A 12,931-nucleotide genomic window follows, 5' to 3' on the forward strand; every position below is an offset into this window, starting at 1 on the left:
TACATGGTCTAGAGAGGTCGGGGGAATGGAGTCTGACTGTGGTATGTAATTTCACTGTGGCTTTGAATAAACTATCTGAACTCCAGGTTCTCTAATCTCAGATCTTCTGACATCATAGCATGACAGGGAAAGTACCAGAAAAAAATAAATGTGGAAGCTCTTTGAACTCTTCAAAGATAGAAACCATGGAAATCTGAGGACTTTTTGTTGTTTGAATGCTATTATAGCTTTGAGCACTTTCAAGCTAGCCTGAAGAGTATCTGCTGGGGGCATAACAAATGAGGTCTGGTTGCTGGGAAGCCCAGGTATGCAAAGCAGTTCTGAAGTATGGCCAGGAAGCCGCATTGCTTTGCACACTGTCATGTTGTGTAAGATCCAAGAGAGTGTTAAATGTGGACCCATTTTTCTGTTCGGTCAAATAACTATGCCTGGGTAATGTGAAATTAGTTTGTTTCTCCTCTTCACGGAAATGAAGGCTTCTGGGTGGGTGAATCATGCCTTAATAAACAACTTTTGTACTTCTGGCCAGCACAGGCAGCAGATGTTGTCTATCTTTGTGAGATGACTTGGAAGAGTACAAAGAGAAACATCTGTATGGTTGTTTCCGAAGCTCAAAGAAAATATCTTACTGCCTCTGGGCCAAACTTTTCAGGTTCTACCCCTTCCTACTATGAATCCTTTCTGTATTTTATGACTCAATTTCTTTATGAAACTCCTGTAAGATTCAGTATTAAATTTCCCTAACTGTGGGAAAAAATATTGTCTATATTAAGGTCCATAACACTGCAGCTGTTTCGGCTCTATGGAGATAAATGGCTATGTCATTAGTCTCAGACAGTGACCTTTTTTTTTTTCATAATGGACATGAAATGGAGGAATTAGAATTTTTCCCTCCTAAGCAACATTGTGCGAATGCATCATACTTGTAACACATAGACTGAGACAGAATAAGGTGCCTTAATTTAGTCAACAACTGATTAATCACCTGCTGTGTGCCAGACACCACACTAGGGACTAGATATACCTTAGTGAACAAGACGCAGTTCCTGCCCTCACGTTGCCTCAAATCTAGTAGAGAAGACCAGTCAAAATATATTAATTGGGATAAAGTGCTATGAAGAGACTATGTAGGATACAATAAATGCAAATAAGAGTAGGAGAGGAGATGAGCAATTGTATACCGAAGAATTGGACAACCTATAAGAAATGGACAAGTTTCTAGAAACATACAGGCCACCAAAACTGAATCATGAAGAAATAAATATTTGAGCAGACCAATCACTAGAAGTGAAATAGAATCTGTAATTTTAAAGCTCCCTGCAAAAACAAAAGGCTATGACCAGATGGTTTCACTGGGGAATTCTATCAAACATACAAAGAAGAACTTAACACTGATCCTTCTCAAACTCTTCCAAAAGACGCTGAGGAGGGAACACTACTAAAGACGCCACACAAAAACTACTAGAATGGATAAACGAGTTCAGCCAGGTAGCAAGATACAAGATTAACACACAGAAATTGGCTGCATTTCTTCTTTTAAATTTATTTTTTAATTGAAGGATAATTGCTTTACAGAATTTTGTTGTTTTCTGTTAAACCTCAATATGAATCAGCCATAGGTATACATATATCCCCTCCCTTTTGAACCTCCGTCCCATCTCCCTCCCATCCCACCCCTCTAGGTTGATACAGAGCCCCTGTTTGAGTATCCTGAGCCACACAGAAAATTCCCTTTGGCTATCTGTTTTACATATAGTAAGTTTCCATGTTACTCTCTCCGTACATCTCACCCTCTCCTCCCTTCTCCCCAAGTCCATTAAGTCTATTCTCTATGTCTGTTTCTCCATTGCTGTCCTATAAATAAATTTTTCAGTACCATTTTTCTAGATTCTGTATATTTGCGCTAGGATACGATATTTATCTTCCTCTTTCTGACTTACTTCACTCTGTATAATAGGTTCTAGGTTCATCCACCTCATTAGAACTGACTCAAATGCACTCCTTTTTATGGCTGAGTAATATTCCATTGTGTATATGTACCACAACTTCTTTATCCATTCACCTGTCAATGGACATCTAGGTTGCTTCCATGTTTTAGGTATTGTAAATAGTGCTGTAATGAACAGTGGGATACATGTGTCTTTTTCAATTTTTGTTTCCTCAGGGTATATGTCTAGGAGTGGGATTGCTGGGTCATATGGTGGTTTTATTGCTAATTTTTTAAGGAATCTCCATATCATCTTCCATAGTGGCTGCATCAATGTACATTCCCACCAACAATGCAAGAGTGTTCCCTTTTCTCCACACCCTCTCCAGCATTTATTGTTTGTGACTTTTTGATGATGGCCATTCTGACTGGTGTGAGGTGATATCTCATTGTAGTTTTGATTTGCATGTTTCTAATAATGAGTGATGTTAAGCATCTGTTCATGTATTTGTTAGGCATCTGTATGTCTTTGGAGAAATGTCTGTTTAGGTCTTTTTCCCACTTTTTGATTGAGTTGTTTGTTTTTTTGGTATTGAGTTGTAAGAGCTGCTTGTATATTTTAGAAATTAATCCTGTGTCAGCTGTTTCATTTGCTATTATTTTCTCCCATTCTGAGGGTTGTCTTTTCACCTTGCTTATAGTTTCCTTTGCTGTGCAAACGCTTTTAAGTTTAATCAGGTCCCACTTGTTTACTTTTGTGTTTATTTCCATTACTGTTAGAGGTGGGTCATAGAGGATCTTGCTTTGATTTATGTCATTGAGTGTTCTGCCTATGTTTTCCTCTAAGAGTTTTATAGTTTCTGGTCTTATATTTACGTCTTTAATCCGTTTTGAGTTTATCTTTGTGTATGCTGTTAGGAAGGCTGCATTTCTTTATACTCACAATGAAATATCAGAAAGGGAAAGTACAAAAATAATCTCTTTTAAAATTGCATCCAAAAAAAAAAAAAAACCAAACTTACCAATAAACCTGACCAAGAAGATGAAATACTTATATGCTCAGAACTATAAAACATTGATAAAGAAAATTGAAGATGATTCAAAGAAGTGGAAAGATATCCTATGCTCTTGGATTGGAAGAATTAATATGTTAAAATGGCCATACTACCCAAAGCAATCTACAGATTTAATGCAATCCCTATCAAATTACCCATGACATTTTTCACAGAACTAGAACAAATAATCCGAAAATTTATATAGAACCATCAGTTAAGTTGCTCAGCCATGTCCGACTCTTTGCAACCCCATGAGCCGTAAAGACCCATAACTGCCAAAGTGACCCTGAGGGAAAAGAATGAAGCTGGAGGCATAACCCACCCAGACTTCAGGCAATACTACAAAGCTACAGAAATCAAAACAGGGTGGTATTGTGCTTGCTTTGGCAGCACATACACTAAAATTGGAATAACACAGAGAAGATTGGCATGGTCCCTGTGCAAGGATAACAAAAAACCAAAACAAAACAGTATGGTATTGGCACAAAAACAGACATATGGATCAATGGAACAGAATAGAGAGCCCAGAAATAAACCCACATACCTACAGTCAATTAATCTTCAACAAAGAAGGTAAGAATATACATAGAAAAATAACAGTCTCTTCAGCAAGTAATGTTGGGAAAGCTGGATAGTCACATGTAAAACAATGAAATCGAACACTCCCTCACACCATATGTAAAAATAAACTCAAAATTGCTTAAAGACTGAAATATAAGACATGGTATCATGAAACTCCTAGAAGAGAACATAGACAAAATATTCAGACATATACCAATATTTTCTTAGGTCAGTCTCCTAAAGCAATAGAAATAAAAGCAAAAATAAACAAATGGTACCTAATTAAACTTATAAACTTTTGCACAGAAAAGGAAACAATAAGCAAAATGAAAAGACAACCTATGGACTGAGAGAAAATATTTGCAAATTATGTGACCAACAAGGTTTAATTTCCAAAATACACAAACAGTTCACACAACTAAAAAAAAAAAAGATAGACATTTCTGTAAAGAAGACACACAGATTGTCAATAGGCACATGAAAAGATGTTCAACATTGCTAATTATTAGAGAAATGTAAATCAAAACTTCAAAAAGGTACCACCTCACATCAGTCAAAATGGCCATCTTTAAGTAGTCTACAAATAAATGCTGGAGATATGATCCTGCAGTCCTACTCTTGGGCATATATCTGGAGAAAACATTAATTCGAAAAGGTACATGCAGCCCAATGTTCACAGCTGCACTCAGTCGAGACACGGAAGCAACCTAAATGACCACAGATAGATGAATGGATAAAGATGTAGGATGATCCCCTGGAAAAGGGCATGGCAACCCACTCCAGTATTCTTGCCTGGAGAATCCCCATGGATAGAAGAGCCTGGCAGGTTATAGTCCATGGGGTCGCAAAGAGCCGGACACAACTGAAGTGACTTAGCATGCAGGCACATGTGATAAATTTGAAATGCCTGTGATGTTTCTAAGATAGAACAGTAGGCAGCTGAGAGTCTGGAGCAAATAGGAGAGGATTAGGGACGTATTTTAGAAATAACACTGTAGGGATAAGATTTTAGACTTGGAGATGGGTCAGATCTCCTAGGAAGAAAGAGTAAAGGGAGAAGAAAGGAAAGCTAGAGATTGAGCCTGGAGAACTAGCCAGGTGTAGAGCTATGCCACTAAAAGAAATGTTGATGGCAATTAAGAGGAGCAGGTGGTTTGGAGAGGCTTCCCCAGTGGCTCAGCAGTAAAGGATCAGCCTGCAATGCAGGAGCCACAGGAGATGCAGGTTCGATCGCTGGGTCGGGAAGATGCCCTGGAGGACGACATGGCAACCCACTCCAATATACTTGCCTGGAGAATCCCATGGACAGAGGAGCCTGGCAGACTACAGTCCATAGGGTCACAAAGAGTCGGACATGACTGAAGCGACTTAGCACTCACACATGTGTGGTTTGGAAAGGAAACTGATGATTTATATTCGGAACTTGCTAAGTTTGAGGTGCACACTAAAGTCTTGTAATTTCTAGTGTCATGCCTGGGCAAAATGCGTAGGTCCCCTTCAAAATGTGAATGCCATATTTATATTTTACTTTGTGATTTGGTCTTATGATATATCTGTGAATTTCCAGCATAAAACATTACTAATCATGTTCACGATGGAGTTTGGAGCAGTAGAAACAATTCTGCTAAGATCCATGACACTGCAGCTGTTTCTGAATTATAGAGATAAATAATTTTCTATGTCACCAGTCCTAAACAATAAGTGGCTATTTCATTTTGAGTAATGGACAGGAGATGAAGAAAGAAGAGTTGTCCAACATTGAGCCAATGTGCTTTACGGGAAGTACACAAGCTGAGAATGCAATGAAAATTGAACATTTACCATGTGCCAGGTTCTGTGCTGGGTTTGGGGGATAATTCAGAGAACAAGACATAAAAGTCTTAGATCTTACAAATAAGTAAGGGAGAAGGGAAAAAATTAACCTGCAAATAAAATAACCACAATGTGTGGCAAGCGCTGTGAAAGAAACAAACAGATACAGGAAATACGTGGGAGAGGTGGTATGGCACTTCGAATCTAGAAAGAGTTTTTAGAGAAATTTTCCTTGGGTAGGTGACATTTATTTAAGTCGATTTCTGAAGGATGAGGAGTCAGTCATATCAAGATGTGGTGACATGGTTTGCTATTGATAAATCACCAAATTGTTTTTTTGCAGAATTTGTCCCTGAAAAGTTAAAGCAGGCCGAAGAGCTCATACTAGAATACGGGCATTATGATCACACTGAGGGTGGGGGAAGCTGTTGGAAATGGTCTGCCCCCACCAGTAGTATTTTATCATTGACATTGTTTAAAATTGCGTGCACAGGGTGATAACAAAAAGTAGACTGACATTTAGTCAATTTTACTATTATTTAAAATTTTTTTTTACAGACAACAGCCCCGTCGTCGGCTGAATGATGGCCCTCAAAAAGCTGTGTCTAAAAAAAAAAAAAAAAAGCTGTATCTATATTCTAATTACTAGAACCTGTGAATATTATCTTACATAGTAAAAGAGTAAATATTCCCTTATATAAAAAGATGTGATTAAGGATTTTGAGACCATGTATCAGATTATCCTTTCATAAGCTGAATGCAGATATTAGATTGAAAAATTAAGCTACCTAGTTCTTAAAATAAATAGATACATGTTTTAATACAGTTATCACTGTAGAATTCAATGCCATGTTGGGAGAAATGCTTTTTTTTTTTTTTATTTGGCTGCACCGGGTCTTAGCTGCATGTGGGATCTAGTTCCCCGATCAGGCATTGAACCTGTGTCCCCTGCATTGGGAGCACAGAGTTTTAATCATTGGACCACCAGGAAGTCCCCAAGGAGAAATGTTTCTTACATACAAGTTTGCTTACAGTCAAGTTACTTAACCCAAGTTAACTTGCCTGGCCATGTAGGTATTTTTCTTCGTTTGTGCGGCATGTGGGATCTTTAATTGCGGCACGTGAATTCATAGTTGTGGCATTGTGGGATCTAGTTCCCTGGCCAGGGATTGAACACTGACCCCCTGCATTAGGAGCATGGCGTCTTAGCCACTGGACCACCAGGGAAGCCCCCATGTAGGTGTTTTATATTGTCATTCCTATTGGAGAAGGAGGCCTCCTGATAGCTCAGGTGGGCCCTCTCAAAGCAGGACTACAGTCCTGGGCCTGGTCACAAGTTTAGGTTTAGATATTAATACTTATCAGCATTAGGAAGACTGAATCACACTTACCAAACTCACAAGGCCAGCAGGTGACAAAATTCAAGTGTTTAAAAATATTTACTAATTTAATAAATGATGAGGAACTTCTGTGTGTTATTCAGTGTACTCTCTCTGCTTACAAACAAATGACATACAAGGTGAGATTACATTTGGAATTATAGCTGGTGATGACATCAGAGCAAGCAAAGGAAGTTTAATGAATGGTTTTATACCTGCGGTAGACAGGCTCTGAGATGACCTTCAATGATCTCTTTAATGAAAGTACAGTATTCATGCCCTCCTGTGATCCCCTCCCCTTGTGTATAGATGTGTACTCACTTCTACTGAATAGAATGCAGCAGAAGGGATGTCATATCTGAGATAAGGTTACAAAAAGACTATGGCTTCATCTTGAGAGCTCCCTCTTGTTCTATTGCTCACTCTGAGGAGAGACAATTGCTATGTTGTGGGTTGCCCTATAGAGAGGCCTCTGGTTAACGACCAGTGAGGAACTGAGGTCTTCGACCAAAATCTCACGAGGAACTGAATCCTACCATCAACCACATGAGTGACCTCGGAAGCAGATGCTCCCAGCAATCTCACGAGACCTTGAGCCGGAGGCACCCAACTAAGTAGCACCCAAATTCCTGACCCTCAGAAGCTGTGAGATAATAAATGTTTGCTGTTTTAAGGCACTAAGGTTTGGGGTAAATTGTTACCCAGCAATAAATAACACAGCACCAAACATATAACTTTTGAAGTACTAATTAAAAAATACTAAAAGACAATAAGGAGGGAAATAAAACTGAGTAACAACTACAATAGTAGTTTTCATGGATACACTATTTATTTTAATAGCTTCTTAGGCAGTCTAATCACACTGACTAGATTCCCTATTAGTGGTTAATTTCATCCTGTTTATGTTGAGTCTTACTAGTTTTATTCTCAGGGAGTGACATTTTATCCAACTTCTGGATGCATCTAACTTTGGACTCCAAAAAACTAAGTATACACACTGATAACTAAATATTTATTGATTCATTCACAAATAAATTTATTTTGTCTACTGGAGACTAGAAAAGAATCCAAAATGGCATACTAATTCCCTGGTCTTTTTTATTTTTTATTTATTTATTATTTTTTTCCATTTATTTTTATTAGTTGGAGGCTAATTACTTTACAGTATTGTAGTGGTTTTTGTCATACATTGACATGAATCAGTCATGGATTTACATGTGTTCCCCATCCTGAACCCCTCACCCACCTCCCTCCCCTCCCTGATCTTTTATAAAATTAATGTTCACAGGACAGACAGATGTTTAATTCATTTTTTAAAAAAAATACTCTTTTTTAACAAAAGGAATAAATGTACAATGTGCAACTTTTTAAAAAAAAATAGAGAAGCAAAGAAGAAAAAAGTGAAAGATAACTTTGAACCTGCTACTCAGAAAGGACTGTTACTGAACACACTATTGATTTTAGTTGACAACAGCCGCCTATTCTATTTTTTTAAACATCACAAATAAGACTTTTTATTTGTCACCATTAAATATCTGAATTTTGAACAGATTCTTGAATCTGATATGAGCCACGAGGCTCATATCCATCATCTCATTCAAGTTTAGCATTCAACTCATCCCCAAACTACTACCTTTACTATGAAGCTCCATTAGTTCACCCAATTCAAATTTTTGCTTCTTAGGATTTTTACTTTTCTAACAAGTAATCATAGACAGGATAAAATGATTGGCAAGGCCTTTTCTATATCTTTCTCAATGCTATCTGGAATCAATTTATTGACAACTTTTTTTCAAGTTTTTGTCTGCACTTCTCAGGTCATGATTCCAACCATCTTCTGGATTTGGTGAACTTGTTGGTGCTTCCTTAACACAAGAGGTCTTCCAAATATGACTATTGTGGTTTTTAGTAAAACCAACACAGAATAGATGAAGCAAATAACCATTGGCAGTCTTGACATCAACATGAGATTCAATCATGGCCTGCCACTTTTGGAACATTTTGGAACACAGTTTATCACAGCTACGATCCATACCATGGAAGTTGATTGGCAGTTTTTGCCCTAACCGTTCTCAGCACTTAGTTTGGATTTTCTAAATGAAACTCCATTATTCTGCAGATTAGCAAAGCTCACTTTTAAAATATGACCCTGAGGCCATCAGATGCAATTTTGATTCCTTGAGTTTTACTGACTAGTGTTTATTCAGCATTTCATATACTGAACATAGCTGCTACTTTCACATCATACCAATCTTTCCTAGAGAATGGATTAACCACTTTCTTCTTGGCAACCTTTTTGCCACTTTTCAGAAGGCACTTGTTTTTGCCCCCTGCCATGGTGCTCTCCAACAGCCAAAAGGCCTATTTGTTTATTCTTTTAAAAACTGGGAAAACATTCTATTCTTGGTTAACTTGCTAATTGATTTTTCTAAAACTGTTTCCTTAATGAAATATCATATCTGAAAGTTTAACTTTATATATCTAATATTTAATAAATTTAATAGTATTTAAATTAGTTTCACTAATATTAATATTTAGTACCACTTAACTAACATTATAAACACTTTACTCAACAAATTTATTTACATTATCTAATTTGACTTTCATTATAACTTGTGAGGTAGGCATTAATATTACTTTCATTTTCAGAAAAGTAAACTAAGGCTTAGAGAGGAAAAATAATTCGCTCACATAGGATCACAAAGCTAAGCAGTTTCAGAATAGATTCCATTCTAGTTCTGTCTGACTACAAAATTTACACTCATACCATTCTGCTATAGTTTCTCCCTCAAACTTTTCCCCATAATATTTTTCATTAAAAAAAAGTAATTTTAAAAAACTTTCATATTTAGAAAAGTCGTCATATCCCAGTTATTAAAAGACCAACCTAATTTACCCATACCTCTGTTCAATTCCTTTGAAAGTTTTTTGAAGTTAGTGTCTCAAGGCAAAAATATTGAGATCTAAAGGAAATATACATGAATAAAATTCTTTCTCTGCTGAAATAAAACAGTGGATGTTACCAGTGATTTGCCTTGTTTGAAATTGGAACTATCATCAGAGAACCAATTTCCATTTATATAAAACTACATAATTCTGCTTCTGATTATAATTTCTGTAAAGTTATAATCAATTGTTACAGTTGAAAAACTAGATTTTTATCAGCTACATTTCTTGCTGCTGTATAGTCCATTATAATGAAATAAAGGGGTAATCTGGAAAGAAAGAGCAGTGATAATGATTATGGAATGTTAAGAGTGGGAAGAAATTTGGAGGCCACTTTGCCCATTCTCCAAATTTTGAGAATTCAGAGGTCCAGAGATTCAAATATCTCTGTATCTCTTAAGTGGTCATAGTAGACAAAGGGTAAAAATAAAGGTATATGAAAAATGACTTTCATCTGACAATTAAGACAGTGTCGCCAACATATTTACCCAAGTTCCAAACCTCTATCAATAAAAGAAATTAATTTAAAAAAATCCCAAATAACAAAAAGCATAAGACCTGGTACATAAACAGTACCTAATATATAAAATATATATATATTTGAATATATATTCATTTGAACAAATAAAAAGGTTTTATTGCTTTCAAGTTCCCTCAGTCCTTGAATTCACATTTTATATGCAATCATAATGTATACATATAATTTATTATCTTGCTTTTTGCCCTTGAGTTATAGCATTTTTCCATGTTGTTATAAAACATGACTATAACCTTTTAAAGTACCTATTGAAGTTACAACACCACTGAGTCAGATTCCCAAATGATTGTTAAAAATCACTACTAACAGGGGTGAATCCAGGTTTTGGGGAGGGCCCTTATGAAGGAAAAAATACAAAATGATATTACTTTAAAAATTTTTACATGGAGAAGGAAATGGCAACCCACTCCAATATTCTTGCCTGGAAAAGTCCATGGACAGAGGAGCCTGGCAGGCTGAAGTCCATGGGATTACATGACTGAGCATGTGTGCATGAGGGTGGAGGGAGATGGGTTGGTAGCAATAAAGTGGTAGAACTAAAAACAAAAAATTTTTTTTACAAAGTAAAATACCTAGCTCTTTCAAGAGATCATTTCTAGGACCCCTCCAGGGCCTTGGAGGCCCTGCCTCTGTTGATAACCAGATACTACCTTCATGGGGGTTATGATATAGCTTGAATGTTTTTCAGAGGTTACTACAATTTTAGAAATGTATACCACACTTAATAGTGTTAAAAATTCTTTCTATCCAGCTGACCTGGAATCTGCTTCAGGCTCCAACATAAACTTGGTGGCTTTTAAATTATAAGCAAGTCTCTTTTAACTTCTTCAGGTCTTACATGCCTCATCTGTAGAATGGGCTTAATATCTACCTCAAGGAATTGCACATGAAAACAAAGATAAAATAGTTCAGTTCCTGACACATCATAAATGCTCCATAGGTGTTATGAAAACGGTGATAGTTAAAACATTAGCCTACCTTATATAGGAACCGCCTGTTTCTCCATTACAACTTCCTGCATTGACTGTAGGTAAAATACGGTGTAAAATGAATTTTAAAGATTGTGTAGATTCAATTTTTTATTATTTTAATTACTTTTTTTGGCCTCAGCATGAAGCATGTGGGATCTCAGTTCCCTGACCAGGAATCAAATAAGGGAAGTCCCTTATTTTAATTTTTAAAAATAACGTTATTATGAAAAGTAGTGACTATGTAACAGCACATTTGGAAAATAGAAGAAAAAAAATAGCACCCATAATTTCTCCAGACTTATACTACATTTCCTTAATGTGTTTTTTTCCCCTTAATGCAGATTTTATTTAAAATATAAAAACATGCTTGAAGTAAGGAGATCAGTCCTGGGTGTTCATTGGAAGGACTGATGTTGAAGCTGAAACTCCAATACTTTGGTCACCTGATGCGAAGAGCTGACTCATTGGAAAAGACCCTGATGCTGGGAAAGATTGAGGGCAGGAAGAGAAGGGGATGACAAAGGATGAGATGGTTGGATGGCATCACTGACTCAATGGACATGAGGCTGAGTGAACTCCGGGAGTTGGTGATGGACAGGGAGGCCTGGCGTGCTGCGGTTCATGGGGTCGCAAAGAGTCGGACACAACTGAGCAACTGAATTGAACTGAAGTAAACCCAATTATTCTCTTTTCAAGGAAGTTTGGTATTATGGCATTATTTTTTTCAAATACATGGCAAATCTTAAAATATGTTTTACATAAAACTATTTTAGAAAAATCAGCAGGAAGAAAAGTTACACATTCTACTGTTGTTGTTCCATACTTACGAGCTGTGCAATGCAGCCAAAATAAACAAATAAGTAAACAAAGATTCATGTTTTTATAAGGTTATAATCTTACTGTACATAGAATTTAGTACTCTGCATTTTTTTCTTACATTACATCACAAGTCTTTCTCCATACTATTGCACACTACTACAGCAACATTCATAGTTACTAGAGCATATGAGAGCAAGGCTTAGTTTCCTAAACTTCATATAACTGTGTGAAGACACCAAGGCAGGCCAAAGATGTGAAAGGCCAGAAGCTCAGAAAGAGTGTTCTTGGTTTGCTTGCAACTATAATGCAGAAAATATATTAAGAGAAATTATGACTCAAGGATTTTTGATTTTCAACCAAATGTCCAAATCAGCAAAAGAATATAAAGCCCTATCAACATAGTCCTAAATTTCATAAACACTTTTATTTCTTTAAGAGATGGGAAAGTGGTACAATACTATTCAACAGCAAGGACTTATTTGTCACGACATGTTATTAGGATTTTAGTTCTCACAATTGGGTAAACGTATACCCCTTTTACCCAAAGGGGTCTTTCTTTAAAATTTAGTAAGGCAACACAAATCCTCACTATAAAGAATGAGTCAACATCTGGACATGGTTGTCTGAATTCAGTGACACTTGCTCTTGGAAAAAGCAATTATTTTTTAATTATTCTTTTGTGCTGATATTCATTAATTGCAAAGTACAACTTTTTTCTTTTAAGCTTCTTTGCTCCTTTAACATGGTCCTGCTGTAGAAATTCAAGCCACATCTAAAAAATTGTTAAGATACACACTAAGGAAGCAATTCACATGTTCATTGCTGAATGAATGGGAAAACAAAATGTGGCATATGCATACAATGGAATGTTATTCAGTGTTAAAAAGGAAGGAAATTCTGATATATACCACAACATGGATGAA

General features: G+C 36.5%; 1 non-coding gene and 1 pseudogene across 1 annotated transcript; one reads left to right on the forward strand and one right to left on the reverse strand.

The window, feature by feature from the left end:
* Nucleotides 1-3,356: 3,356 nt before the first annotated feature.
* On the forward strand, nt 3,357-3,463 carry LOC122425254. The gene has a single exon (XR_006264795.1). It is a non-coding gene; the product is annotated as a U6 spliceosomal RNA (small nuclear RNA).
* Nucleotides 3,464-8,344: 4,881 nt separating this feature from the next.
* LOC122429935 lies at nt 8,345-9,071 on the reverse strand (annotated as a pseudogene).
* Between the last annotated feature and the right edge of the window lie 3,860 nt (nt 9,072-12,931).

Source organism: Cervus canadensis, chromosome 1 (genome assembly GCF_019320065.1).
Source record: "Cervus canadensis isolate Bull #8, Minnesota chromosome 1, ASM1932006v1, whole genome shotgun sequence".
Lineage (NCBI taxonomy): Eukaryota > Metazoa > Chordata > Mammalia > Artiodactyla > Cervidae > Cervus > Cervus canadensis.